The 25,238-nt window shown below is 47.4% G+C and overlaps 3 long non-coding RNA genes across 3 annotated transcripts in view; 1 reads left to right on the top strand and 2 right to left on the bottom strand.

The window, feature by feature from the left end:
* LOC134911427 (uncharacterized) overlaps nt 1–25,238 on the bottom strand; it is an 86,981-nt gene that overhangs the window by 45,673 nt on the left and 16,070 nt on the right. The window lies entirely within an intron of this gene.
* LOC134911426 (uncharacterized) lies at nt 12,277–14,048 on the top strand. The gene is made up of 4 exons (XR_010176560.1): nt 12,277–12,856; nt 12,954–13,325; nt 13,410–13,586; nt 13,864–14,048. It is a non-coding gene; the product is annotated as an uncharacterized LOC134911426 (long non-coding RNA).
* LOC134911425 (uncharacterized) lies at nt 18,187–21,920 on the bottom strand. The gene is made up of 3 exons (XR_010176559.1): nt 21,741–21,920; nt 18,728–18,906; nt 18,187–18,564 (listed from the first exon to the last, which is right to left on the bottom strand). It is a non-coding gene; the product is annotated as an uncharacterized LOC134911425 (long non-coding RNA).

Here is a 25,238-nt window from a genome sequence, read left to right as displayed (position 1 = left end):
ATAGCCGTGGTAAGTCTTGATAAGCGAACGGCCCCTGTTGCAGAAGATCCTCGCGAAGAGGAAGAGGCCTCGGATCTTCCAGCAGTAAGTCCAGAAGATCCACGTACCAAGCTCTCCTTGGCCAGTCCGGAGCATTGAGAATTGCCTGAACCCTTGTTCTCTTTATGAGTTTTAGAATTCTTGGAATGAGAGGAAGTGTATGGAACACATACACTGACTTGAACACCCACGGTGTTACCAGGGCATCCACCGCCACTGCTTGTGGGTCTCTCGACCTGGAACAGTACCTCTGAAGTGTCTTGTTAAGACATGAGGCCATCATGTCTATTTGAGGCACGCCCCAAAGACTGGACATCTCTGTGAACACCTCTGGATGGAGGCCCCATTCTCCTAGATGGAGATTGTGCCTGCTGAGGAAGTCTGCTTCCCAGTTGTCCAATCCTGGAAGGAAGATCGCTGTCAGCGCCACTGCGTGCTTTTCTGCCCAGAGGAGGATTCTCGTTACCTCTGACATAGCAGCCCTGCTCTACGTTCCTCCCTGTCAGTTTATGTAGGCCACTGTCGTCACATTGTCCGACTGTACCTGAATGGCCTGATTTTGCAGAAGATGTGCTGCTTGGAGAAGACTGTTGTATACGGCTCTCAGTTCCAGAATGTTTATTGGAAGAATGGATTCCAGACTTGACCACCCTCCTTGGAAGGTTTCCCCTTGAGTGACTGCGCCCCAACCCCTGAGACTTGCATCCGTGGTTAGAAGGATCCAGTTCTGAACCCCGAACCGGCGGCCCTCCAGAAGGTGAGGTATTCGCAGCCACCAGAGGAGGGAAATCCTTGCTTTTGGCGACAGACGTATCCTCTGGTGCATATGTAGTTGAGATCCGTCCACTTGTCTAGGAGATCCAATTGGAAGGACCGAGCATGAAATATTCCGTACTTTAGAGCCTCATATGATGCAACCATCTTCCCCAGAATGCGAATGCACTGATGAACCGATACCCGGGTTGGCTTCAAGACATCCCGAACCATTGATTGTATAACGAACTGTCAGGAATCGACTCACCAAGCTGACATCTGTCCGCCGCTGCGGACTCCGTCCTGGGTCCCTGCGTTCATCTGTCATCCGCGTCTCTGCCATCAGACGCCATCCCGGGCCTGGGAGCGCTCCTGTGATAGCGGGCGTGTAGCACGCCGCGTCCCCGCTAGGCCGCGGCATGGGCGCCGCCATGACAGCCTCCAGCAGTCAGCATACGGCGGCCAATCCGGTGCTTGGCCGCACCCACTTTTCCTCACTCCACCAATGACTGTTTAACAAGGGGTATATATGAAGCTGCAGGATCAGTCTGCAGGCATCCTGAACTTTGTGTCACTCCTGCGACTCATGTGTAAGGATCTGGTTCCTGTTTCCTCCGTGTACCTGGATACCTACCTGCTGTTCCGTGTTCCTGGCTTTCTACCTGAGACTCTGTACTCCTGGTTACTTCTCACAGCTCCGTGGAACTACAAGCCCCAGCAATACCTGCTTCCATCTACAGGCTTCACACTCACCACCATCTCTGTGTGCTTCAGCCTAGCAGTAGAGACTGACTCCAGGTGTGTTCCATCTCTCCACCTGTGATACAGCTTGCTTGCTGCCAGTGCCTCATCACCTGCACTGTGAGTCAGACTCCTGCCTCTGCTACCAGGTTTGCCATACAACACCATCTCTGCTGGTTCCATGTTTTAATCTGCTCTGGTTCCCATACCAGAATATTCTCTGCCAAGTTATCACTCATCTGTTATCATCACTACCGGTTATCATTTCATCAGTCACCATTCATTCTGTTACCATAGACTTTCAGCTGCCACGCTGTACAATTGACATTTGCATTTCCTACTGTTATTTTCTGCTGCCGTTTTGTGAACCATCTGTTTAATAAATATCATTGCGCTCATGCGCAGAAACATAATCCAGCCTCCTCGTTTTCTCCCATCCACCTCCACTGACCCACTAGCGCCCCCTCCGGGGACACAGACAAAACCAAGTCTGACAGTAAGTTCAGGATCGATGGACTCGGATGGTGGACGGAGTGTGGGGTCAGAGGCCTTGCAAAATCTGGTCTCCCGTCTGGATGGTCAAGAGGCTGCGCAGCAGCAGATGTTCCAGTTCCTGCAAGGGATGTCCTCCCGGATAGATACACTACAGCAATCCCTGCCTAGTGTACACACTTCTACAGTTCCTGTTACTCCAGCACCTGCCAGTACTGTGAGTTCCTCTATGCCGGCTGCATCAGCTCCAGTGTCACGTCTGCACCTGCCCGTGCCAAGCAAGTATGATGGCAGCCCAAAGTTATGTCGCGGGTTTCTCAACCAATGTGAAATCCAGTTTGAATTGTTGTCACATAATTTCCCCACGTCAAGATCCAAGGTTGCCTACATCATCTCTCTACTTTCTGGATCTGCTTTGAGTTGGGTGTCTCCTCTGTGGGAACGTGCCGACCCTCTGATTAACAACTATACAGAATTCGTGTCAACCTTTAGACGGATCTTTGACGAGCCTGGTCGTGCAACATCAGCTTCTGCAGACCTAATCCAACTTCGTCAAGGTACCCGTAGTATGGGACAATATGTCATCCAGTTCCAGACGTTGGCCGCAGAGATTCAGTGGAACAATCAAGCCCTGGTAGCAGCTTTCTGGCATGGACTCTCTGATCGGATCAAGGACGAACTGGCAACCCGCGATCTTCCTGTACAATTGTCCGATTTAATTTCCTTGTGCATCAAGTTGGACTCTCGCATCCGCGAACGCAACAATGAACGTGCTCGGAGTGAGCCACGCAGATCAAGGATGATACCTTCCGTACAGTTCCAGTCTCCACCTTCTGATGAGCCTATGCAAATAAATAGGTCCCGCCTAACTCCTGAGGAGCGGTCAAGAAGACTTCGTGAGAGACTTTGTCTTTATTGTGCGGCTGCAGGTCACCAGATTAATTCCTGCACAGTGCGTTCGGGAAACGCCAGATCCTGACTTGTAAAGGAGGAGTCAAGTTGGGATCTTCTAGACAAGCTCCTTCTAATCAAGACCTTATCCTTCCTGTGACTTTAGAGACTTCAGTTGGGCTTCAGTCTGCATCAGCATTAGTGGACTGTGGAGCCGCAGGAAATTTCATCACCCAAGCTGCGGTAAATAAATTTTGCTTGCCTGTATGTGAACTTTCTTACCCAGTCTACATTACCGCCGTGGATGGTAGCCGAATCTCCAAGGGGAATATTTCTCACCAAACTGCACCAGTGGTTTTGGGAGTTGGGTTCCTACACTCAGAATTAATAAAGTTCTTAGTCATTCCTCAAGCCACCCAGGAGATCGTTTTGGGCATGCCCTGGCTCCAGCTACACAATCCACAGTTTGACTGGTCAACGTTACAACTTACTTCATGGGGTTCACATTGCCATCAGTCCTGTTTAGCCCAAGTTTGTCCAATCAAGTCTACTGAAGTAAAAACCCAGTCAAGTCTTCCTGCGGCTTATCAAGATTTCTCTGATGTCTTCAGTGAAAAGGCCGCGGATGTCCTGCCGCCCCATAGAGAATGGGATTGTCCCATTGATCTCCTTCCTGGCAAGAAGCCACCTAGGGGGCGTACCTACCCGTTATCTGTTCCCGAAACTGAAGCGATGAGCGACTACATCCGGGAGAATTTACAGAAGGGATTCATCCGTCCTTCATCATCACCCGCTGGTGCAGGCTTCTTCTTTGTTAAAAAGAAGGATGGAGGACTGCGACCATGCATTGACTACCGGGGTCTCAATGACATTACCATTAAAAATAGTTATCCATTACCACTCATTACCGAATTATTTGACAGAGTTAAAGGAGCCCGCATCTTCACCAAGCTAGATCTCCGCGGTGCCTACAACCTCATCAGAATCCGGAGTGGTGACGAATGGAAGACAGCTTTTAACACTCGAGATGGTCATTACGAGTACCTGGTAATGCCATTCGGGTTGAGTAATGCCCCAGCAGTGTTCCAACACTTTGTGAACGAAATCTTCCGTGACGTTCTGTATAAATACCTCGTTGTTTATCTGGATGATATCCTCATCTTCTCCCAAGATCTTCCCTCTCATCGTCTACAAGTCCGTGAAGTCCTCCGACGTCTTCGTGAGAACCGGCTCTACGGTAAACTATCCAAGTGTACTTTTGAAGTTTCCTCTATACCCTTCCTGGGTTATATAATTTCCGGATCGGATCTCCAGATGGACCCGACAAAGTTGGAAGCCATTGCCAATTGGTCCATTCCAAATTCTCTCAAGTCTATTCAGCGGTTCCTGGGATTTGCCAACTACTATAGGAAATTTATTCGGGGATTCTCCACTCTCATCGCTCCTATTACCAACTTAACTCGGAAAGGGGCAGACCATTCCAACTGGTCAGAAGAGGCTTTAGCGGCCTTCCAGAAGATCAAGCTGGCCTTTATGTCTGCTCCAGTTCTGTCCCAGCCAGATGTAAACAGACCGTTCGAGTTGGAGGTGGATGCCTCTACAGTTGGAGTTGGAGCTGTTCTCTCCCAGAAGGGAACCGATGGGAAAATCCACCCCTGTGGATTTTATTCTCGTAAATTCCTCCCTGCAGAAGCTAACTACTCCGTTGGAGATCAAGAACTATTGGCGATTAAGCTGGCCCTCGAGGAATGGAGGTATCTCCTGGAAGGGGCCAAACATCCGTTCAACATCTACACGGATCATAAAAATCTGCTATATTTAAAGGCAGCCCAGTGCCTTAATCCTCGCCAGTCCAGGTGGGCTATGTTTTTCTCACGTTTTAACTTTAAGCTTCATTTCCGCCCAGGTTCGCAGAATGTTAAAGCTGACGCCTTATCCCGATCTATGGAATCCGAAGAGGAAACGCCTGACTCAGTTCCACATTCCATCCTGAGTCCAGTGGTATTTGCTGCATCTCAAGTCTCCCCAGCTCCTCCTCCTGGTAAGACTTTTGTTTCCCCAGAACTCCGTCCCAAGTTGCTGTCTTGGGCCCATCAATCCAAGTTCACTGGTCATCCCGGTGTCCTGAAAACCTTCAAGTTCCTCTCTGAGACATACTGGTGGCCAAAGATGAAAGCTGACATCAAGGATTTCGTAACATCCTGTCCTAAGTGTGTGCAGCACAAGACTCCTCGTCAGTCTCCAGCAGGTCAGTTACAACCATTGTCTATTCCTAGTCGCCCTTGGTCACACCTGTCCATGGACTTTATCTCCGACCTTCCTCCTTCTCGAGGATACAATACCATCTGGGTTGTAGTGGACAGATTTACCAAGATGGCCCATTTTGTTCCTCTCCAGGGTCTCCCTTCTGCCCCAAAACTCGCCCAAATCTTCCTACGGGAGATTTTCCGCTTACATGGTCTACCCTCAGAAATAATATCCGACCGAGGTGTACAGTTTGTAGCGAGGTTTTGGAGGGCTCTCTGTTCTGCCATGCAGGTTAAACTGAAGTTCTCGTCATCTTACCACCCTCAGACGAATGGGCAGACAGAGAGGGTAAATCAAGAACTAGAGACATTTTTAAGATTGTATATTTCATCTTCTCAGGATGACTGGTTTGATCTGCTCCCATGGGCCGAGTTTGCCCACAACTTCCGCTACCACACTGCTACTGAGACAACTCCATTCTTTGCAGTATATGGGCAACATCCTCGTGTTCCAGACTTCCAAGAACTCCCTCACATGGATGTTCCTGCCGCCACTACTGCCCTGAGTCAGTTTTCTTCAATCTGGAGGAAGATTCACATTTCTCTCAAAAAGGCCTCCAGCTGGTATAAATACTTTGCTGATCGCAAAAGACGCGCAGTTCCTAGCCTGAAACCTGGGGACAAGGTTTGGCTGTCTACCCGGAACCTCCGTCTTAGGGTCCCGTCTATGAAATTTGCACCACGTTTCATTGGCCCCTTCCCTGTCGAAAGAGTCATCAACCCTGTGGCCTACAAGCTGAAGTTACCACCTTCTCTGCGAATACCTAATGCTTTTCATGTTTCTCTCCTCAGACCTTTAGTCCTGAATCATTTCCAAAGAGCTCTTCCAGTTGGCCCCAAAGTTCGAACTCAGCGGGGCGTGGAGTTCGAGATTGGCAAGATTCTGGATTCCCGTTGCCGGTATGGACGTCTTCAATACCTTGTCGATTGGTCCGGTTATGGCCCAGAGGAGAGAAGTTGGGTAAATTCGTTGGATGTCCATGCTCCAAGGTTGGTCCGTGTCTTCCATAACACTCATCCTTCCAAGCCACGTGGGTGTTCGGTGCCCACCCTTAAAGGGGGGGGTACTGTCAGGAATCGACTCACCAAGCTGACATCTGTCCGCCGCTGCGGACTCCGTCCTGGGTCCCTGCGTTCATCTGTCATCCGCGTCTCTGCCATCAGACGCCATCCCGGGCCTGGGAGCGCTCCTGTGATAGCGGGCGTGTAGCACGCCGCGTCCCCGCTAGGCCGCGGCATGGGCGCCGCCATGACAGCCTCCAGCAGTCAGCATACGGCGGCCAATCCGGTGCTTGGCCGCACCCACTTTTCCTCACTCCACCAATGACTGTTTAACAAGGGGTATATATGAAGCTGCAGGATCAGTCTGCAGGCATCCTGAACTTTGTGTCACTCCTGCGACTCATGTGTAAGGATCTGGTTCCTGTTTCCTCCGTGTACCTGGATACCTACCTGCTGTTCCGTGTTCCTGGCTTTCTACCTGAGACTCTGTACTCCTGGTTACTTCTCACAGCTCCGTGGAACTACAAGCCCCAGCAATACCTGCTTCCATCTACAGGCTTCACACTCACCACCATCTCTGTGTGCTTCAGCCTAGCAGTAGAGACTGACTCCAGGTGTGTTCCATCTCTCCACCTGTGATACAGCTTGCTTGCTGCCAGTGCCTCATCACCTGCACTGTGAGTCAGACTCCTGCCTCTGCTACCAGGTTTGCCATACAACACCATCTCTGCTGGTTCCATGTTTTAATCTGCTCTGGTTCCCATACCAGAATATTCTCTGCCAAGTTATCACTCATCTGTTATCATCACTACCGGTTATCATTTCATCAGTCACCATTCATTCTGTTACCATAGACTTTCAGCTGCCACGCTGTACAATTGACATTTGCATTTCCTACTGTTATTTTCTGCTGCCGTTTTGTGAACCATCTGTTTAATAAATATCATTGCGCTCATGCGCAGAAACATAATCCAGCCTCCTCGTTTTCTCCCATCCACCTCCACTGACCCACTAGCGCCCCCTCCGGGGACACAGACAAAACCAAGTCTGACACGAACGCTTTCTCCACTGGTAGAAACACCCTCTGCACTTCCGTGTCGAGGATCATCCCTGGGAAAAACCATCTTTTTGTCAGCTCCAAATGTGACTTTGGAAGCTTCAGGAGCCAACCATGTTTCCTGAGCAGATGAGTCGTGAGAGCAATGGACTTCAACAACTTTTCCCTGGATGATGCCTTTATCAGCAGATCGTCCAGATATGGAATTGTGTTCACTAGAGATGTGCAGCTGGCACTTTTCGTGTTTTGTGTTTTGGTTGTGGTTCTAATTCCACTTTTGTGTTTTGGTTTTGGCTTGGTTTTGCCAAAACCACCCTTTCGTGTTTTGGTTTTGGATCTGGATGATTTTTTTAAAAAAAACATAAAAACAGCTAAAATCGCAGAATTTGGGGGTAATTTTGCTCCTACGTTATATTTATCCTCAATAACAATCATTTCCACTCATTTCCAGTCTATTCTGAGCACCTCACACCTCACAATATTGTTTTTAGGCCAAAAGTTTGCACCGAGGTCACTGGATGACTAAGCTAAGAGACCCAAGTGGGCGGCACAAACACCTGGCACGTCTAGGAGTGTCACTGCAGTGTCGGACAGGAGGGCAGATATCAAAAAAGGCCCCTAACAGCACATGATGCAAAGAAGAAAAAAAGGTGCACCGAGGTTGCTGTAGGCCTAAGCTAAGCAACACAACCACCTGGCCCATCTAGTAGTGTCACGCAGTGGCTGAATGTTGAGAGTAGGACGCAATTGTTCGGTCCACTGACAGCATCTCCAGCACGCTCCAGTCACTTTTAAAAAAAATCTCCAATTGGTGGACTTATACGGCAGTACCCGAGGACTCATGCAGCAGTGTCACACAGGATGGCACTTTTCAAAAACTAGGCCCACTTTTCAAAAACAGCACATCATGCAAAGATGTCGAAGAGGTGCAATGAGGTAGCTGTATGACTAAGCCAAGCGACACAAACAGTTCCAACTGGAATTATACGTCCAAATCACTGGAATTAATTGGCAATATCACTGGAATTAATAATTATAAATCAATGACATTAATTGACAAAATCACTGTAATTATACGTCCAAATCACTGGAATTAAATGGCAAAATCTCGCTATCGCCTGCCTAGTGAAGAGGAATTTAGATGGGATTTGGTACCGGGGACACAATACCTCCGTCAGTTGTCTAAATCCCACTGCACTAATGGCGGATACCGGGCGCACGTCTAACACCAACATAAGTGTCAAGGCCTCAGTTATGAGGGCTTCCATCATCATGTGAAGCTAAACCACTAGTCATGAGCATAGGCCAGGGCCTCAGCCGTTCCTTGCCACTCCGTGTCGTAAATGACATATTGACAAGTTTACGTTTCTCCTCAGACTGTTTACATTTCTTTTTTTGGGTCTTTTTACTGAACTTTGGCTTTTTTGGATTTTACATGCCCTCTACTATCACATTGGGCATCGGCCTTGGCAGACGACGTTGATGGCATTTCATTGTCTATGTCATGGCTAGTGGCAGCAGCTTCAGCACTAGGAGGACGTGGTTCTTGATCTTTCCCTATTTTATCCTCCAAATTTTTGTTCTCCATTATTTTTTTTTGAGTTATATAACACAATATGCGGCACAGTAATGACTGATGGCTGATTGCCAAGACACTACCACTGGTCTGATGTAGCACAACACAGGAACACTGTAAGAGACTTGTGGTTGTTGTTATAATTATTATAATACTGTAGCAGTGGACATATAGCAGCAGCGTATACCACTGTGACTGCCTCATCACTGGAATGACTGATGGACAGGACACTACCACTGGTCTGATGCAGCACAACACAACAACACTGTAAGAGACCTGTGGTTGTTGTTATAATTATTATAATACTGTAGCAGTGGACTTATAGCAGCAGCGTATATCGTCACTGGAATGACTAATGAACAGGACACTACCACTGTTCTGATGCAGCACAACACAACAACACTGTAACGGACTTGTGGTTGTTGTTGTTGTTGTTATTATTATTATTAGTATACGGCAGCAGTGGACATATAGCAGCAACGTATATCGGTGGTCATTCCGAGTTGTTCGCTCACTAGCAGTTTTTAGTAGTGATGTGCACCGGACATTTTTCGGGTTTTGTGTTTTGGTTTTGGATTCGGTTCCACGGCCGTGTTTTGGATTCGGACGCGTTTTGGCAAAACCTCCCTGAAAATTTTTTGTCGGATTCGGGTGTTTTTTTTTTCAAAACCCCCTCAAAAACAGCTTAAATCATAGAATTTGGGGGTCATTTTGATCCTATAGTATTATTAACCTCAATAACCACAATTTTCACTCATTTCCAGTCTATTTTGAACACCTCACAACTCACAATACTATTTTTGGTCCTAAAATTTGCACCAAGGTCACTGGATGACTAAGCAAAGCGACCCAAGAGGGCGGCACAAACACCTGGCCCATCTAGGAGTGGCACTGCAGTGTCAGACAGGATGGCACTTAAAAAAATTGGCCCCAAACAGCACATGATACAAAGAATAGAGAAAAAGCGGTGCACTGTGGTCGCTGGACGGCTAAGCTAAGCGACACAAACACCTCAATATCACAGGAATTATTCGTTCTAATCAATAGTATTATTGGTCCAAATCACTGGAAGAAAATGACAAAATCACTGGAATTATTCGTTCCAATCAATGGTATTATTGGTCCAAATCACTGGAAGAAAATGACAAAATCACTGGAATTATTCGTTCCAATCAATGGTATTATTGGTCCAAATCACTGGAAGAAAATGACAAAATCACTGGAATTATTCATTCTAATCAATGGTATTATTGGTCCAAATCCCTGGAAGAAAATGACAAAATCACTGGAATTATTCGTTCTAATCAATGGTATTATTGGTCCAAATCACTGGAAGAAAATGGAATGGATGGATACTTGCAGTGACACAGAGCTGCAAGATACAGCAATGGCCTACTGTACACAACTATATACTGTTGGGTCACCAAAATGCTGCACTATAACACTATATATACTGCTCACAAAAATGCCGCACAGATATGGAATAGATACTTGCAGTGACACAGAGCTGCAAGAAACAGCAATGGCCTACTGTACACCTATATACTGTTAGTCACCAAAATGCTGCACTATAACACTATATATACTGCTCACAAAAATGCCGCACAGATATGGAATGGATACTTGCAGTGACACAGAGCTGCAAGATACAGCAATGGCCTATTGTACAACTATATACTGTTAGTCACCAATATGCTGCACTGTAATACTATATATATACTGCTCGCAAAAATGCTGCACAGATATGGAATGGATACTTGCAGTGACACAGAGCTGCAAGATATAGCAATGGCCTACTGTACTGTACTACTATAATTATTATATAGATGACAGATATAAAGTTACATTGTGGGGGAATCCAGTATACGTTCTGTCACCAGGTACCAGTGAATGACCACATCATGTATATAGGTGACAGATATAATGTTACATTGTGGGGGAATCCAGTATACGTTCTGTCACCAGGTACCAGTGAATGACCACATCATGTATATAGGTGACAGATATAACATTACATTGTGGGGGAATCCAGTATACGTTCTGTCACCAGGTACCAGTGAATGACCACATCATGTATATAGGTGACAGATATAGAGTTACATTGTGGGGAAAACCAGTATACGTTCTGTCACCAGGTACCAGTGAATGACCACATCATGTATATAGGTGACAGATATAAAGTTACATTGTGGGGGAATCCAGTATACGTTCTGTCACCAGGTACCAGTGAATGACCACATCATGTATATAGGTGACAGATATAAAGTTACATTGTGGGGGAATCCAGTATACGTTCTGTCACTAGGTACCAGTGAATGACCACATCATGTATATAGGTGACAGATATAAAGTTACATTGTGGGGGAATCCAGTATACGTTCTGTCACCAGGTACCAATGAATGACCACATCATGTATGTAGGTGACAGATATAAAGTTACATTGTGGGGGAATCCAGTATACGTTCTGTCACCAGGTACCAGTCAATGACCACATCATGTATATAGGTGACAGATATAACATTACATTGTGGGGGAATCCAGTATACGTTCTGTCACCAGGTACCAGTGAATGACCACATCATGTATATAGGTGACAGATATAGGGGTATATGCAATTGCGGTCGAATTCCAGAAAAAGTCGAATTCCGGAACTTTTTCGCCTAAAAAAAACAATTCGCCTATGCAGTCCAGTACTTTATCGCAAAAAAACGGACATTCAAAATTCGACTTTTGGCAATTCGACTTTTTTCGCATTCGACTTTTCTGCAATGGTACAGATGCTGCAATTCGCCCAAAGCATATTCAATTCAAGTTTGGAAATTCGCCTGCAGTGCTTTTCGACCGTAAATTCGCCTATTTCAGTCCGCCTCAGTTGACTGGCGGGATCTAAAAAAAAAATTTTAGTACATGTTTTTTTTGGATATTTGAGGATTGCTAGTAGCATATCTATTTATATTTGAAAGGATTATCTGCTTGGTTTGTCTTTTTTTGCTTCACAAGTATTATTTAATTGATTTTTTAAAGGAATATTTTTTTCTTCAATCTCCTGAGGGAAATTTACCCATGATTCCACAGTTTTTCCCAGGATACACTTCTGCAAAGCCCCTCCTATCTCCTCACTCCCAGGTTTGAGACTACAGGGAGAAGGAGCCATTTTACAGTCAGCTCTGTGGAATCGTTTTTTTAGGAAAATTCCTGCGTTTTAAAACACATTCCTATTTTTGTACTGACTACAATAATGGAGCCTTTTTCTGACCAGATTGTGATGTTCATGCTGGCTGCAAGCATGATGGAGGAAGAAAGTGCTGATGAACATCAGGATCCAGGTCAGCAAATGTCTGCATTGGGTGAGCCAGTATTGCGGGTTTCATTTCCACGTCCACGCCAGTATCGCACTAGGCGTGAACTGGAGGATCTCAACGAGTTCGAGGTGATACAAAATTATCGCTTATCGACTCGCGACATATATTCGCTGTACGCTCTGTTGGAGGCCGACTTGGAACCTCGGGCACGGACAAATCGTGCAATCAGCGGTTTTCAGAAACTGCTGGGGACGTTACATTTTTTGGCGTCAGGCACATTCCAGCCTACACTGTCTCAAACATGCGGTTTTTCACAGTCGACACTGTTGCGCTGTATAACCCAGGTCATTAGGGCTTTCCGCAAATTGACGATCCAGTACATCACATTTCCAGAGACGGACAGCGAATGTCGTGAGATCAAATTAGGCTTTTTCAACAAATACAAATTTCCCAATGTGCTGGGCGCGATTGACTGTACCCACGTGCAGATCAGACCGCCACGGAATTCAGAGGAATGTTTTCGGAACCGAAAACAGTTCCATTCCCTGAACGTTCAGGCGGTCTGTGATGTAAACATGAGATTTTTGAACATTTTTGTGGGATTTCCTGGATCATCTCACGACTCCTTCATCCTAAGCCAGTCATCACTGTTTGACAAGTTCGAAACAGGAAACATGCCTGGTGGCTGGCTGTTAGGTATGTATTTTCATTTTTTTATTTTTTTATTATTTTATTATTATTTTTTTTTATTATTTTTTACAAGTACCTAACATTTTTTTTATATTTTCTATAGGCGATGCGGGTTATCCAAACAAACCGTGGCTGTTGACCCCATTGTCTAATCCTGTTGGTAGAGCAGAAAAACGTTACCAAGAGACACACATTGCATCGAGGCAAATAATTGAACGTGCCTTCGGTGTACTTAAAAGCCGGTTTCGATGTTTAGACACTTCCGGCGGTGCTCTTTTGTACTCACCGTCGAAGGTTTGCGGCATGGTAAATGCATGTTGTATTTTACACAACATATGTGTCGCAAACCGTTTGCCGGTGACTCTTCGTCGCAGTGCTTTCCGACGCGGGAACCGGTCTTCTGCTCTACCGGTGGGTATGGACGAAGGAGAGGATTCCCGGCGGACATTGATCCAAAATTATTTTGCAGTTGCCTGTGAGTATACTGACAACATTTGTATTATCGTGTAAACTGACATTGGAATATTTTTAAAAAAACCTCTTCATTTATGTATTTCAGAGTTTTACATCCTGTTGATGTATATCCCCAGGCCATGTTTGTACAGTTCGTTACCCCGTTTTATCCTGTTGTTGGGTTACCGCAAATATTTGATCCTTTTATCCAACTCTACCATGGGTGACCCTACTGGTGATGTGGACCTGACCCTCCGCCATGTAGCAGACAACCCCCCCTCAGGTGAGATGTATTGCCCAAAACTCCCTTGTCCAAAATCACCCCGACATGTCCAAAGTGCAGCCCTCCGGCATTTGCAAGACTGCACATCCAAGCATTCCCTGAAACAGCAATGCTAGTCAGGGAATGTTTGGATGTGTAGTGATGCAAGTGCAGGAGGGTTGCATTTGGGCCGCTGCAACCCGCTTGTGTTGTGTGGACTGTTGTATGTACCTCTTTTTCCAGTCCCAGGGTGACACTATCACCCATATCTGGAAGCTCAAACTGTTCTCTTTCACAGGTCCTGCGATGTATCTTCCCAAGTGGCGTGGATGTGAGGAGACACGACATTTCACCTGATGTTCCATGGGTGACCCTACTGGTGATGTGGACCTGACCCTCCGCCATGTAGCAGACAACCCCCCTCAGGTGAGATGTATTGCCCAAGACTCCCTTGTCCAAAATCACCCCGGCATGTCCAAAGTGCAGCCCTCCGGCATTTGCAAGACTGCACATCCAAGCATTCCCTGAAACAGCAATGCTAGGGAATGTTTGGATGTGTAGTGATGCAAGTGCAGGAGGGTTGCATTTGGGCCGCTGCAACCCGCTTGTGTTCTGTGGACTGTTGTATGTACCTCTTTTTCCAGTCCCAGGGTGACACTATCACCCATATCTGGAAGCTCAAACTGTTCTCTTCCACAGGTCCTGCGATGTATCTTCCCAAGTGGCGTGGATGTGAGGAGACACGACATTTCACCTGATGTTCCATGGGTGACCCTACTGGTGATGTGGACCTGACCCTCCGCCATGTAGCAGACAACCCCCCTCAGGTGAGATGTATTGACCAAGACTCCCTTGTCCAAAATCACCCCGGCATGTCCAAAGTGCAGCCCTCCGGCATTTGCAAGATTGCACTTCCAAACATTCCCTCCTGATACACCTAATGCTTGTCAGGGAATGTTTGGATGTGTAGTGACGCGAGTGGCGGAGGTTTGCATTTGGACCCACTGTTCCCCGCTTGTGTTGTGTGGACTGTATGTACCTCTTCTTTCCAGTCCCAGGGTGACACTATTACCCATATCTGGAAGCTCATACTGTTCTCTTCCACAGGTCTTCCGGTGTATCCTTCCTAAGTGGTGTGGATGTGAAGAGACAGTTCCCTTGATGTTCCCTGGGCAATCTACTTACGTACAATTCAAATGCATTACAAATTTTAATAAAAACCACAGGAAACTTCTATTTTTAAAAGTTTATTGAAGAAAAATATTTTTTAATAAAGTTTGAGAGTTAATTAAAACAAAAAAGTAGTTTGTTCTTCTTTACATTCTTTTCTTGTGTATATAGATATCTGTGGGGAAAAGAAAAAAAAGTATATTAAAGTAAAGACACACTAAATTCATGTTCATTTATTTTCAATAAAAATTTGTGGAACAACACAGCCCAGCATGACCCATTGCTGGACTGTGTGGTTCTACAAAGGCATGCGGTTCAAAGTGAAAGAGTGGCGTCAGTGGTCAGCACTTTGACACGCTCACATTTGTGGAACAACACAGCCCAGCATGACCCATTGCTGGACTGTGTGGTTCTACAAAGGCATGCGGTTCAAAGTGAAAGAGTGGCGTCAGTGGTCAGCACTTTGACACGCTAACATTTGTGGAACAACACAGCCCAGCATGACCCATTGCTGGACTGTGTGGTTCTACAAAGGCATGCGGTTCAAAGTGAAAGAGTGGCGTCAGTGGTCAGCACTTTGACACGCTCACATTTGTGGAACAACACAGCCCAGCATGACCCATTGCTGGACTGTGTGGTTCTACAAAGGCATGCGGTTCAAAGTGAAAGAGTGGCGTCAGTGGTCAGCACTTTGACACGCTAACATTTGTGGAACAACACAGCCCAGCATGACCCATTGCTGGACTGTGTGGTTCTACAAAGGCATGCGGTTCAAAGTGAAAGAGTGGCGTCAGTGGTCAGCACTTTGACACGCTAACATTTGTGGAACAACACAGCCCAGCATGACCCATTGCTGGACTGTGTGGTTCTACAAAGGCATGCGGTTCAAAGTGAAAGAGTGGCGTCAGTGGTCAGCACTTTGACACGCTAACATTTGTGGAACAACACAGCCCAGCATGACCCATTGCTGGACTGTGTGGTTCTACAAAGGCATGCGGTTCAAAGTGAAAGAGTGGCGTCAGTGATCAGCACTTTGACACGCTCACATTTGTGGAACAACACAGCCCAGCATGACCCATTGCTGGACTGTGTGGTTCTACAAAGGCATGCGGTTCAAAGTGAAAGAGTGGCGTCAGTGGTCAGCACTTTGACACGCTAACATTTGTGGAACAACACAGCCCAGCATGACCCATTGCTGGACTGTGTGGTTCTACAAAGGCATGCGGTTCAAAGTGAAAGAGTGGCGTCAGTGATCAGCACTTTGACACGCTCACATTTGTGGAACAACACAGCCCAGCATGAACCATTGCTGGACTGTGTGGTTCTACAAAGGCATGCGGTTCAAAGTGAAAGAGTGGCGTCAGTGGTCAGCACTTTGACACGCTAACATTTGTGGAACAACACAGCCCAGCATGACCCATTGCAGGACTGTGTGGTTCTACAAAGGCATGCGGTTCAAAGTGAAAGAGTGGCGTCAGTGGTCAGCACTTTGACACGCTCACATTTGTGGAACAACACAGCCCAGCATGACCCATTGCTGGACTGTGTGGTTCTACAAAGGCATGCGGTTCAAAGTTTCTTGAATGAAACATGGTTCTACTCACCTTGGTACGCACAACACGAACTTATGCCGTCCACTTCATTTTTCCCCACCAATCCTATGAATAAGACAAAAACACAGTAAACATAAACATAGTAAATTCACACAATTAAAGCCTACTGTACACCATTACAAAAAGGATTTTTGGAAGAAAAAAGTGGTATCAGAATAGCTCTTTGGCCCATCATACATGTAGCCACAAGGAGCTTTCATCCGTTACCACACGCGCCCGCATACATGCCCGCGCATGTATGCCTACACAAAGCTCCTTGGTAGTACCCGGTCACGGGTGGGGAAGCCCAACACAGAAAACAATAGTAAGAAAAAAAAAAAACTAATGGGAGGGGAAGAAAGGGATACATGAAAAACATTTAAAAGTAAATAAAACAATACGACCGGGTTTATGGTGGAAGTCTGTCCGGATCCTCTTCTTCCCCCTGATAGGGCGTCGATGTCCTGGAAGGCTGGGTAGTATGTTGTCTGGGCCTCTGTGCCCATACGGCTGAAGATTGTGTGGCCGGTGGTGGAGGCATCTGGGGGGTGGGGTACATCCCTGTATATCCCTGGTACATCTGTGACTGTCTGTACTGGGATGGGACTTGAGGAAGGGTACGAGGCGTCCTTGTGGCTTGCGACGGCGGATATGGTGGATCACCAGCGTATTGATGAGCTGATCCTGGGAGCTTATCATGGATCATCTGCAGTGTGGTTGCGATGACCTGTTGGCTGGATGAGGAGTGTCGATGACTCTCCGACATGTTTTTATTGCTTTCTGCCAGACATGAAGTGTTGTCCACGAGCCGGGTCATGGATTCGGCCAGAATGTTAAGTACGTCCATATTCTCCCTATGATCTTGCATTCTGACCTGTAGTATTGTGGCCGTGCTGTCGGAAAGAGTCTTTTGCAGTTCAAGCAGACTGTTTGCCATTTTCTCCATTGTCCTCTCAATGTTGTCCAGTCTGCTTCCCACGACATTTGTGTATGTATCCTGGCGTGTCCCAATCTCTGATGCCAGGGTGTGAACCCTCTGAACAGTTGAGGGATTCTGCCCTTCCTGGATGTCTGCCACCACTTGGATTTGGGCAGCTGAAAAGAAAATTAGACAATATTATACACATTCAACATACATTTTTTAAAAGGCTCACAATTCAAATTACTCACACAGGGATGTAGCAACTGGAGCCTCCTGCACTTCCACCTCGTCATCCTCTGACGACTCCTGTAGGAGGAGATCCGGCCTGAAGTAGGAACCAATCCCCGAAGCTAGTCCGCTGCTGGTTCGTGGCACCACTGTTTGCAAAATAATTTTTTGGGGAAAGTTAATAAACTTTACACAACTGCTGACCCCCCCCCCCCCCCCTCCACCCTCCCACACACACAAAATAAATACAAGCCTTCTCCATCCTGTGATGCCGCTGCTCCAGGAGCTCCACTTGTCCTCGTTTCGGAAGACTTTTCAAGGGTCTGGCTGGATACGTCTGCACGGCTGTCCTCAAACCCAAGAAAAGTTTCGTCTGTTAACCCTGTAGACTCAAACAGATCGGGTGATGGGACCACAAGGGTTGTGTCTTGAGGCTCTTCAGTCACAGTCCCAGAGCTCCTGGAGAGACGACGATCTGGTGATGGCCTGCGCGCAGGAGCTGTAGTTTGGCGCCCATCTTGTGGTGTGGTCGCCGACGGTGTCTGGCGCACAGGTGATAGTCTGTGCGCTGACGTCGTCTGGTGCACAGGTGACAAACTGCGCGATGACGAACTGTGGCGCACAGGTGACGATCTGTGTGCTCGCGATGCTTGCGGCGCAGTTGATGGTCCGCGCGCTGCTGCCGATGCCTGCTGCACAGGTGACGGTCCGTGCGCTGGCGATGTCCTAGCCACTTCAGGTTGAGAGCCGGGCCACCTCCCGTAGCTGTCTCATGTCGGCGCTGAATCCCCATCTTCTTCTTGGTCTGTCTACGGCAATCACTGTACCGCTTCAAGCAATTTCTGGTGCTCCGGCGGTTTCCAGATATTGCAGTGACTTGACTCGCAATGGATTCCCAGATGCTTCGCTTTGTCCTAGCTGCTGTTGTCTGTGCCCTTAGTCCATACAAAACGTCGTAGGACCTGTCGACGCAATCCACTAGGGTACAGTTTTCCGCCTCAGTGTATCTGGGTCCACGCGACTTTTTCGGTCCTGCATCTTCACCAGAGGCTTCCTCCTCCGACTGCTCCTCTGGCTGGCTTCTTGCCTTTAGGGATTAAAAAAAAAAATAATAATAATAAGATCGGTATGTACCTGTGAGTGTCAGTATCCCTGGCATTGCGCACATATTCCAGTAGGTGTGCATGGCATTGCGCAAACTACAGTAAAGAAAGTTTGATGCTATTTGTGTCTGCAGGTGTGGTTAGTACCTTTCTACTAGGCTTTTTCTTGGACTTCTCATGGGCCCTTGACGACCGCGGCTGGTCACTACATGCCTGGTCGGTCGTATCCGCCTCCTGGGTTGGCTCCCACTCCTCGTTGCTATGCAGGGATAGATCTGAGGGGGTGGGGGAAGGGGCGGATCGGGTCTGCTTGTCCTTTGACATCTCTGTTATAAAATAAAATAAAAATAAACATACATACATACATATATACATGTATAAATGGCTGACCCACACAAAATGGCTGACCCACAAAAAATGGCTGACCCACACAAAATGGCTGACCCACACAAAATGGCGACCAGACCGTCGACAAAACTTGCTCCAAATTACCCCAAAATGGCCAGAAAGCATCCCAACACACTCAGGAGGTACACCACAGCAAAATTAGGATGGAAAACACATGTTTGCCAAACAGTCTACAGCACATGTCGACCAGGCTGTCGACCAAACTTGCTCCAAATCACCCCAAAATGACCAGAAAGCATCCCAGCACACTCAGGAGGTACACCACAGCAAAATTAGGCGGGAAAACACATGTTTGCCAAACAGTCTACAGCACATGTCGACCAGGCTGTCGACCAAACTTGCTCCAAATCACCCCAAAATGACCAGAAAGCATCCCAGCACACTCAGGAGGTACACCACAGCAAAATTAGGCGGGAAAACACATGTTTGCCAAACAGTCTACAGCACATGTCGACCAGGCTGTCGACCAAACTTGCTCCAAATCACCCCAAAATGACCAGAAAGCATCCCAGCACACTCAGGAGGTACACCACAGCAAAATTAGGCGGGAAAACACATGTTTGCCAAACAGTCTACAGCACATGTCGACCAGGCTGTCGACCAAACTTGCTCCAAATCACCCCAAAATGACCAGAAAGCATCCCAGCACACTCAGGAGGTACACCACAGCAAAATTAGGTGGGAAAACACATGTTTGCCAAACAGTCTACAGCACATGTCGACCAGGCTGTCGACCAAACTTGCTCCAAATCACCCCAAAATGTCCAGAAAGCATCCCAGCACACTCAGGAGGTACACCACAGCAAAATTAGGATGGAAAACACATGTTTGCCAAACAGTCTACAGCACATGTCGACCAGGCTGTCGACCAAACTTGCTCCAAATCACCCCAAAATGACCAGAAAGCATCCCAGCACACTCAGGAGGTACACCACAGCAAAATTAGGCGGGAAAACACATGTTTGCCAAACAGTCTACAGCACATGTCGACCAGGCTGTCGACCAAACTTGCTCCAAATCACCCCAAAATGGCCAGAAAGCATCCCAGCACACTCAGGAGGTACACCACAGCAAAATTAGGATGGAAAACACATGTTTGCCAAACAGTCTACAGCACATGTCGACCAGGCTGTCGACCAAACTTGCTCCAAATCACCCCAAAATGACCAGAAAGCATCCCAGCACACTCAGGAGGTACACCACAGCAAAATTAGGCGGGAAAACACATGTTTGCCAAACAGTCTACAGCACATGTCGACCAGGCTGTCGACCAAACTTGCTCCAAATCACCCCAAAATGACCAGAAAGCATCCCAGCACACTCAGGAGGTACACCACAGCAAAATTAGGTGGGAAAACACATGTTATGCCAAACAGTCTACAGCACATGTCGACCAGGCTGTCGACCAAACTTGCTCCAAATCACCCCAAAATGGCCAGAAAGCATCCCAGCACACTCAGGAGGTACACCACAGCAAAATTAGGCGGGAAAACACATGTTTGCCAAACAGTCTACAGCACATGTCGACCAGGCTGTCGACCAAACTTGCTCCAAATCACCCCAAAATGACCAGAAAGCATCCCAGCACACTCAGGAGGTACACCACAGCAAAATTAGGCAGGAAAACACATGTTTGCCAAACAGTCTACAGCACATGTCGACCAAACTTGCTCCAAATCACCCCAAAATGACCAGAAAGCATCCCAGCACACTCAGGAGGTACACCACAGCAAAATTAGGCGGGAAAACACATGTTTGCCAAACAGTCTACAGCACATGTCGACCAGGCTGTCGACCAAACTTGCTCCAAATCACCCCAAAATGGCCAGAAAGCATCCCAGCACACTCAGGAGGTACACCACAGCAAAATTAGGATGGAAAACACATGTTTGCCAAACAGTCTACAGCACATGTCGACCAGGCTGTCGATCAAACTTGCTCCAAATCACCCCAAAATGACCAGAAAGCATCCCAGCACACTCAGGAGGTACACCACAGCAAAATTAGGATGGAAAACACATGTTTGCCAAACAGTCTACAGCACATGTCGACCAGGCTGTCGACCAAACTTGCTCCAAATCACCCCAAAATGGCCAGAAAGCATCCCAGCACACTCAGGAGGTACACCACAGCAAAATTAGGCGGGAAAACACATGTTTGCCAAACAGTCTACAGCACATGTCGACCAGGCTGTCGACCAAACTTGCTCCAAATCACCCCAAAATGACCAGAAAGCATCCCAGCACACTCAGGAGGTACACCACAGCAAAATTAGGCGGGAAAACACATGTTTGCCAAACAGTCTACAGCACATGTCGACCAGGCTGTCGACCAAACTTGCTCCAAATCACCCCAAAATGGCCAGAAAGCATCCCAGCACACTCAGGAGGTACACCACAGCAAAATTAGGATGGAAAACACATGTTTGCCAAACAGTCTACAGCACATGTCGACCAGGCTGTCGACCAAACTTGCTCCAAATCACCCCAAAATGACCAGAAAGCATCCCAGCACACTCAGGAGGTACACCAATGCTAATAGAAGACCCAAAAAAGTCAATTAAAGAATAAAAAAAAACGTGAAAAACTACCCCAAAACACAAGTCTCCCCCAAAAAATGCAGCAACACAAGCAAGGGGCTATACACATACCTGCACACATGCACACATACCCAAACACCCCATGTACACCTCATGGCAACCCCCACTACACAAACACATACATGCAACACCAGACACACATGTGGTACTTACCTACAAATGTAGTAAAAGCTCCTAAAATGGCTCTCCTCCGGGTAACAGGAATCCTCCTGACTGTCCTGGAATAAAGCCTGCTGGGGTGTCCAAACGATATCCACAGCAAACAACCAAATTGCTAGCTCTGCACCTCCTCACACCTCTCTGCAGGTTCACAAAATGGCTGCAGAGCACGCAGCAAACAAGCCCTAATAAAGGGCTGCTTTCGGCGGGAAGGCGAATTCAGTACTCCCACTACTCGCCGATTGGCCGTAATCCGCCTGGGGGTGGGTCGAATCAGTTATACATTGAATATGGTGAATTCAGGGTCCCGGCGACAGGGCTGCGGCTGGCGATAGCGGGCGAATTATACAGGGGCGGATTAAATGACGTGATTCGCCCGCTATTGCATATACCCCATTGAGTTACATTGTGGGGAAAACCAGTATACGTTCTGTCACCAGGTACCAGTGAATGACCACATCATGTAATAGGTGACAGATATAAAGTTACATTGTGGGGGAATCCAGTATACGTTCTGTCACCAGGTACCAGTGAATGACCACATCATGTATATAGATGACAGATATAATATTACATTGTGGGGGAATCCAGTATACGTTCTGTCACCAGGTACCAGTGAATGGCTACATCATGTATATACTTATACTGGTGGCCCCCAGTCCCCACAATGCAGCACACTGATCAGATATTTGCAGCACACTGAGCACAGATATGGAGCGTTTTCAGGCAGGGAACGTAGATATTTTCAGCACACTGAGCACAGATTATTTGCAGCACACTGAGCACAGATATTTGCAGCACACTGAGCACAGATATTTGCAGCACACTGAGCACAGATTACGGAGCTTTTCAGGGAGAGAACGCACGGCTCCTTATATAGAATACGAATCTCGCGAGAATCTGACAGCGGGATGATGACGTTCGGGCGCATTCTGGTTAACCGATCAAGGCGGGAAGATCCGAGGCTGTCTCGGAACCGTGTAAAATGGGTGAAGTTCGGGGGGGTTCGGATCCCAAGGAACCGAACCCGCTCATCTCTAGTTTTTAGCAGCCGTGCAAACGCTATGCCGCCTCCCACTGACAGTGTAATTTAGCTTAGCAGAAGTGCGAATGAAAGGATCGCAGAGCGGCGGCAACGTTTTTTTGTGAAGTTTTAGAGTAGCTCAAAACCTACTTAGCGCTAGTGATTACTTCAGACTGTTCAGTTCCTGTTTTGACGTCACAAACACGCCCTGCGTTCGCCCAGCCACGCCTGTGTTTTTCCTGGCACGCCTGCGTTTTTGTGAACACTCCCTGGAAACGGTCAGTTGACACCCAGAAACGCCCACTTTATGTCAATCACTCTGCGGCCAGCAGTGCGACTGAAAAGCTTCACTAGACCCTGTATGAAACGTCATCGTTCGTTGTAATAGTACGTCACGCGTGCGCATTGTGCTGCATACGCATACGTAGAAGTGTCGTTTTTTTGCCTCATCGCTGCACAGCGAACGAATGCAGCTAGCAAACAACTCGGAATGACCACCTTGCTCAGATGGTGTGTCAGTAATGTGCAACACATCCCTAATGGCCTCAATCATGAGCTGCACCCCCTTTGCAAGGGATGCCGCCCCCCTCAGCACATTCCCATCACCGTCTGCCTTTTCAGAGTCGGTATCCGTGTCGGCTTGCATAATCTGGGCAAGTGCACTTTTCTTTGGGTATATGCTCGGGCGGGGATTTTGAAGTAAAGGGAACAGAACCCGATCAAACTTCCATAGACTTCCTTAAAACCTGAGTTTCAGTCTCAGTATGTGCTACCCTAGTACAAATCTGAGATAACATTCCCTTAATGGAAGCCAGCCAATGTGGATCAGAATCAGAAGCCTGAGACATGACATTACATTCCTGGATACATGGAATGGATTCCTCTGTAGAAGATACCTCCACTGCAGCATAAGACACATGTCTTATGGACATGGTTAAGTGAGAATTTGCACACACACACACACACACACACACACACACACACACACACACACACACAGAGGAAAATGTCAGACACAGTTTCCCCCAAGTACCTTCAGAGAGAGACAGAGTTTGGAGCCAGCACACACAGAGCCCCAGAGACAGTTATATAAGAACTGCCTGCCGCTAACTGTGTACCCTTAATAGACTACACAGTGAAATGACAGCCTCCCCGCCCCCTTCTACCGCATAGGATAACCCCCTGGTACCGCATAGGATAGCTGGAGTCATGTGGAGGGACAGCGCTCCTTGTCAGCGTCGCTGGAAGTGGATCTGCAGGGAGAAAATGATGCTGGTGAGCTGCTGGGTCTGCTCTGAGGAGAAGCTCCGCTCCCAAACATGGTGCGCCTTCCCGCACAATTTGAAATTTTATACTGGCCTGAGGTATTATGCTAGCAGCATTTACTGGAGTCCCTGATAGCCTGAGTGACCAGTGTAAAGGTATTTGCGCTGGCCCAGGGTGCCCCTCATAGCACCGCACCTGCTGTACCGCTGAGCCTTCCGGAGCGCAGTATCACTACTGCGCTCCCACCCTGTTGCCGCCATTCACACCGGCTCTCCGCCTATCAGGTCACCAGTGACACACTCACCACCGGAATCTTCTGGCTCTGTTAGAGGGTGGCAGCATGCCGCGGGAGTGAGCGGTTGCCTTGGGCGGCTAACGATCATCACCCTCAGGAGCTCAGTGTCCTGTCAGCGGAGATAGTGGCCATTAACATCTAAGGGTTGGACACTACTCCCCCAAAGTCCCACAAAGCAGGGAGGCTGTTGCCAGCAGCCTTCCTGTGCCTAAATTACTCTTAGAAAAAATAAAACTAAAGAAGCTCTAGGAGCTCCCCTAGCTGTGACCGGCTCCTCCGGGCACATTTTCTAAACTGGGTCTGGTAGGAGGGGCATAGAGAGAGGAGCCAGCCCACACTATTAAACTCTTAAAGTGCTCATGGCTCCTAGTGGACCTGTCTATACCCCATGGTAGTAATGTGGACCCCAGCATCCTCTAGGACGTAAGATATATATATATATATACTTATATAGATATATATAGATAGATAGATAGATAGATATATATATATATATATATATATATTGGAATGCTAATTGTTTATACCTTATGTACACTGAGACAGAGGTGGATTTAGACCTCATGGGGCCCTAAGCAAGATGCCGATTTAGGACCCACCTCCATCAAACAATAATTAGCACTATATTTTCATTCCTGATTTATGCTTCTTACTTTATTTGTTGTTTTTCCTCCTTATATTCTATTACATTATATATCTTCTCCCACTACTGATTGTACCATGTTCCCTCATGGGAAGCAGTTAGTTTCCCGGTGGTCAGGATCCCGGTGGTCATAATACTGATGCCGGAATCCCGACATCCATGGGAATCCCAACGGTCAAAATCCCAACCAGGGCCCCGAATTCACACTCGGGGGTGGTCCACGCCAACCCCCAAGGGGGAATAAATTAGGGAATAAATTTTTCC

The sequence above is a fragment of the Pseudophryne corroboree genome, chromosome 4 (assembly GCF_028390025.1).
Source record: "Pseudophryne corroboree isolate aPseCor3 chromosome 4, aPseCor3.hap2, whole genome shotgun sequence".
Classification (NCBI taxonomy): Eukaryota; Metazoa; Chordata; class Amphibia; order Anura; family Myobatrachidae; genus Pseudophryne; species Pseudophryne corroboree.
The sequence above is the reverse complement of the archived record's forward strand: the minus strand, read 5'-3'. Positions and strand labels throughout refer to the sequence as shown.